Genomic DNA, 6,000 nt, shown 5'->3' with positions numbered 1-6,000 from the left:
TAGCTCACCTCAATTATTCTTTCCTATTCCTACGAACCATCCGATACCCGAATTGTCTTATGCCTTATCAATCAGATTCAATTTATGAAATAACTGACAAGGAGCAACCGATCCCTTCTTTCCCTACCACTTGCTTCCCAGATCTATCTCCCCCTCCCTTCCATCAACTGATTTGATTGTTGGATCTGAGTGGTGATATTAAGAAAAGATCAACTATTTATGTTATGGATTCTCGCAATTTCTGTGTATATCTGTGCAATTAATAGATTCTCCTAATTTCTATTTCTGTGTATACTGTATACTATATTACTATAATATGATCTATACTACTAATAGTATGATCTATACTACTGATCTATACTACTGTTTATAAATAATCTAGTTATAATCGAATAAAGTAGTTGTAGTTATATTAATAGTAATAGTATTTTTTGTTACTGTTTCATTTTTTTATTGTTTTTTCTCCCTCGGATGAATCTCAAATTCCAGAGTATTTCTTTTCACCCAGAGTATATGTTTTCATGGGTTGAAGCAAAAAAAAGAAACTTTGTCTCCTCTTTCCTATTTAAGTTAATTAACCGGTAGAAAAAAGGATATAACTTTTTCTTTTTTGTCCGCTATAGGAAACTAGAAATAAACGTTCCTTTTCATGATTCGGATTTATTCGCCATTGGCGGAACCAAAATATCGGATGCATCAGTAGGGAATGGTGCTGCGTGAGTTCATGATCAGATATCTGTATATAAATCCTATATAGACATAACCTAGTCTTTTTTTTTTTCTAGAATCAGTCAAAGATATTGAAAAATAGATTGCTCTTGTAACTCAGAATGAACGGTTTCGGTGGAGAAGAGAAAATAAATAGCGATTTATTCCTATGGATATTCCTATGGGGCACCCAGGAGGAGGAAGAAGATTCAATCGACCCACAATATCTTGCGTGGTCCAAGGAAATTACGGATCTGCTTGCACAATTTCATTTATATCGAATCTTGCTATCAGTCTTAGTATCAGAATAGCTGATATAGTCATGATTCAATGGGTCAGGTCCACTTACTTTTTTTCTCCATTTATCATTTTTCCGCTGGATTTGATCCTGATTGGAACAAGAGAGAAGTATGAATACTTTGGTAATTGCTACTTGGGTATCTAGAATATCTATGTCCCAAGACAAAAAAATATGAATAACGAGAGTATATCCCTTAGTAACAGAGTATATCCCTTAGTAACATAGTAGTCTTCCTAATGCGGGACATCCTATTATCATAATGAATGAACAAGTGTTCAACCCCATAACTCATTATAACTTTGCCAGGCAGTTCCCTTTTTTATACCATCTCTACCGGATGCGGAAAAATGACCATTGCAGCTTCATGGAAAAGCCCTTTATCGGATTTGAACCGATGACTTACGCCTTACCATGGCGTTACTCTACCGCTGAGTTAAAAGGGCCTGTTTAATTCACAAATTTAGCCAATCTACTGGATATACCTGTACAATTATATCTTGTACAATTATATCTTGTATATATTGTATATAATATATACAATATACATATACAGATGGGGGCTCATTCAGGAACAATGAATAGTTAATTCAATTAAATACATATATAAATACATATATGAAATGAATAGTAATATAACAGTCTATGTCTATTATATCTTAATGATGCGCGAATCAATGAGTGAAAATTAGAATGAATGGGTTTGACTTTTTCTGTCGGGCAAGACATCCCCTATACTCCATTATTTTGATTATGATTAGATTATATAATTCATCTTTGTTATATAAGAATTGTTATTGTTATATAAGAATATATAAATATATAATGTAATGAAAGGTTCCTGAATGAACAATAAAGAAATTTTCTTACATTAATATTATATGTATACGGAATCACAAAAGCACGAAAGGTTGTTCGTATCCTAGCATTCATTATATTGACATTGACAATTCCAAAAAACTACTCATACTATGAGTATAGTATGATGGCGATCGGGTGGGCGTGCCCCTATCGTCTAGCGGTTCAGGACATCTCTCTTTCAAGGAGGCAGCGGGGATTCGACTTCCCCTGGGGGTAGTAGGGTACGACGAAAGAAAAATTGACCATGAATTATCAATAAACCGACAATTGATTCTTCCTGGGTCGATGCCCGAGCGGTTAATGGGGACGGACTGTAAATTCGTTGGCGATATGTCTACGCTGGTTCAAATCCAGCTCGGCCCAAGAATTCACCGATCCTTGAGGATGATATAACCAATCCGTACTCCAAAAATACATGATGATATGGAGGAATAAAGAGTCAACTTGATTCTATTTGTTCCTCCATGTTCTGATGTTTCTAACAATCTGGATCTATGAATTATTTTGAATTATTTTCAGCCAATCCGAGAAATCAAATGAAAAGATGAAAAAGAAAAGAGCCCTTTTTCATTGAAAGATGGATTGTCAGTCAATTTGGCAATAACCACAGGTTGCTTTGCTATTTATCCATCCATCTTCTCTTCTATCTATGTAGATATGTATATCAGTATATCCGTTACAGGCGTCGTATTTTTTTATATGATCTATCTATACGGTTATGGTTCGATGAAATAAAATCAAAATATAAAATCAAAATAAACAATAAATAATGTAAGCTGTACACCTCATTTTCTTGGGATTGTAGTTCAATTGGTCAGAGCACCGCCCTGTCAAGGCGGAAGCTGCGGGTTCGAGCCCCGTCAGTCCCGCACCGACCTGGGATCCTATGAATCGATTGATTCATCTCTCCGCCTTCTGCGAAGGGGAGGAGACAAAGAGCAGTGTCTAATTCCAGGTGGAAGGATCCTGATTTCACATTTATCATCGGGCAAGGTAAGCTCAATTACTAATTGAATTGGGGACAATCTCTTTATCTCGCCCAAATTGCACGCTGGATTCTCGATTTATACGTCTGAATTAAGGAAAGGAAGGAGGATACGAATACTAATAAAAGATCAATCAAAGATCCTGTCTTTCTGTTCTGGGGGTGGAGAATAGAAAATAGAACGAATAATCTTTTTTTTTCATTTTTCTCTGTCTTTCAAGAAGATTAGGTCATCACAAAAACTTAGCTTAGAACTTAATTCGTTTTCCAGTTCACTTCTACTGTTTGGATCTATGACGGATGGAATACTGGTCGAACCTCATTCATATGATATCATTCTATAAAGAATGAGGACGGCGGGTTATAGAAAGGAACGAAAGAGTAGAAAAATATGAGAAATTCAAAGGGATTCTTGGGTGGGGGTCAGGAATGCAATTTTTCGATTCAGTATGGATAAAAGATCTTCCTATGTTATACTATTCAATTCTCGACGATGAATTGATTTGATAGATCAGATATTGTTATTCATGATATTAGAATCCGATTCAGTATTATCAGGATTTAATTAATCCCATTGAATTTCAAAATTATGGAGAAGGATTGATCATCTCTATGGGATTAGATCCCGATTTCTTGCGAAGCAAAATAAAATGAAATTATGAGATTATGGAAGTAAATATACTCGCATTTATTGCTACTGCGCTGTTCATTCTAGTTCCTACTGCTTTTTTACTTATCATCTACGTAAAAACAGTCAGTCAAAATGATTAATTTGAATGAAACTTGAGTTAGTCTAATTTTATTAGTTTAGTTCTTTTAAAAATGATTCAATAAATGAAAGAAAGGGATGACAATTCCAAGTCTTAAATGAAATGAGCAGACTGGATTGAATCCTCGGTGTATGTATCCAATAGATGAGATAGTACGGTGGGGAGAACTATATGAACCTTTCTACCGTACTATCTATTGTATGAAGATATGGAATATGGAATTGATAGAGATCAATTTAAAATCAATCTACATACATACATGTGGATGCAAATCCATAAATTCATTATCACATATTATATATAATATATATATATAGATTCAAATAGCACTCCCATTCCATCTCTTCGCTCCACCCATCCATTCGTTTTTATTTTGATGAATCCGAAAGAATCTAACGTTAATAACTGAATTGTACTAATTCATAGGTTTCTCTTTCATTAATCTTTCATTAAGTTAATAACTTTCATAATGATAATCAGTAATCAGGATAGATTTTTGTTTGATTAAATTAAGTAGTAGAACTAATTAATTTAACTATTGCGAAAGAGTGGAGGAGTAGTATGTGCATATACAAAAGAAAGGCAAGTAATTTTTTTTAGAATTAAATTCCGAAGAAAAAGAAAGAATTGTGAATTGGATGATCTGTACTAGACGATCCAAGGAGTTCTATGGTAAGTTATTCGTATCTGGAAAAGGGGTAGTAGACCTTTTTTCATGCTTGAACCCTGATGGTGAGGCGATAAAGCATAAATCAAATGCCAGGAGTCTAAGGTAAGTATATGTGGATCACCGGGCGCTCTTCTTTTCTTATGCGTAGCCTCTCGTCGCCTACAGTATAAAGTTGTATCTACTCTACATAATAGCAGAACGACTCCCCTTTGAACAGTAAAGAGGGAAAGAAATCAAATAGGGATTGTTGCTCCTCATTGTAATATCCATAATGATGTTAATGTTATGCCATAATGATGTTAATGTTATGGTAAGAAAGAACGGGTTCATCAAAATGAAATGGAATATTTTGGAGGAATCAATTTGATTAGAAAAAATCAATTTTCTATCATTATCAGGGGAGTTGCTTTGATTTTCAAAATACGAACGCGGGAATAATTGAGATAGCGGATCCAAAGGTTAAATGAAAATGAAAGGTAATTAATTACTAAATTTCTGTGGAATTTTGAGATGGAAGATATGTTTATTTAAACATAAAACGATCTAATTATGAAATTAAACAATTGATACAAGCTGATTACTCAACTCAATTACACTCAATTAGTAGTACCCTTAGAGTCCACTTCTTCCCCATACTACGAGTGAAAGGGAAAACGTAAAAACTACCATTAAAGCAGCCCAAGCGAGACTTACTATATCCATGTGAATCATGCCCCTATCTCGATGAATATGAAGGAATTGTTACATTATTGATCCCTAAAATAATAATAGGGGAATTGGGGGTGCAGAGTCAAAAAAAAGAGATTATGACTTAAAGCTATTGACAAACCGATCCAATGGATCCGCTTGTATTGTAACAAGTCTCTATTTCCTATATAGGATTGATTTGTGGTGAGGAAGAATTAAGCACAAGCGCAACAGATACACGTTACCCATTAGAAGTATCAAGGGGATGTTACTAGGGGAATGGAACATGTCGTAATAGTAAGATCTATTCTTTGTTTTGTTGCGTTTCATAGGGAAAATATATCTACATATATACCATCAAGATGGATAACTGTCTCTCCCTAAGCTAAACCTTACTATCTCTGTTTCTGTGAAACAATCGGTAGACACCCTATTACATTGCTACATTGCGGGGGTTACCACAGAAAAATTAAAAATTCTTTTTTTACTTTCTTCTATAGGGGCCAGTTAACCATTCACTATTGAATGACTGGCTGAGCACTGAAATCCTATCGCGAGTACGGCCTGTATACAAAGTATCTTCAGCCCTCTCCACAACCCCTAGGATTTCCCCCGTGGCGAATCTAAGCGAGATCTAATTCACGACTGAATCAGGAGACCCTACAGTGGGCATTGGTAGGGTATGGTAATTCGGAAAGATTGATAGTTATAGTCTTTCCTATAAGTTGGATCCTCGGAGCAAAGATTTACAGCCCTTCTTTCATAGAACCTGCGTATTTTGAAGCGGATTCTGAAGATAAATAAAATAAAGTATCAACGGTCCTTTTCGTCCACCGGGCAAGAATCAGGCCAGTTATATCAGCGAAGCAGGATTCCGAGCCATTTGTTGTGTTGATCAGGCGACACCCGGATTTGAACTGGGGAGAAAGGATTTGCAGTCCCCCGCCTTACCACTCGGCCATGCCGCCAAAAAAGAAATAATAAATGGGCGTAAATACTCTTTTTGGAGAGGGTTACTGAA

At 35.4% G+C, this 6,000-nt stretch overlaps 3 non-coding genes and 1 pseudogene across 3 annotated transcripts; 1 reads left to right on the top strand and 3 right to left on the bottom strand.

Annotated features, from left to right (window-relative positions):
* The window catches only part of LOC116245452 (photosystem II CP43 reaction center protein-like), a 5,075-nt pseudogene extending 3,608 nt beyond the window's left edge, over positions 1–1,467 (bottom strand).
* TRNAT-GGU (transfer RNA threonine (anticodon GGU)) lies at positions 1,381–1,452 on the bottom strand. Its single transcript has one exon. It is a non-coding gene; the product is annotated as a tRNA-Thr (tRNA).
* A 1,195-nt stretch (positions 1,468–2,662) lies between the features above and the next one.
* On the top strand, positions 2,663–2,736 carry TRNAD-GUC (transfer RNA aspartic acid (anticodon GUC)). The gene has a single exon. It is a non-coding gene; the product is annotated as a tRNA-Asp (tRNA).
* A 3,140-nt stretch (positions 2,737–5,876) lies between these two features.
* On the bottom strand, positions 5,877–5,947 carry TRNAC-GCA (transfer RNA cysteine (anticodon GCA)). The gene has a single exon. It is a non-coding gene; the product is annotated as a tRNA-Cys (tRNA).
* Between the last annotated feature and the right edge of the window lie 53 nt (positions 5,948–6,000).

This window comes from Nymphaea colorata, unplaced genomic scaffold (assembly GCF_008831285.2).
Source record: "Nymphaea colorata isolate Beijing-Zhang1983 unplaced genomic scaffold, ASM883128v2 scaffold0671, whole genome shotgun sequence".
In the NCBI taxonomy this organism is placed as follows: Eukaryota; Viridiplantae; Streptophyta; class Magnoliopsida; order Nymphaeales; family Nymphaeaceae; genus Nymphaea; species Nymphaea colorata.
The sequence above is the reverse complement of the archived record's forward strand: the minus strand, read 5'-3'. Positions and strand labels throughout refer to the sequence as shown.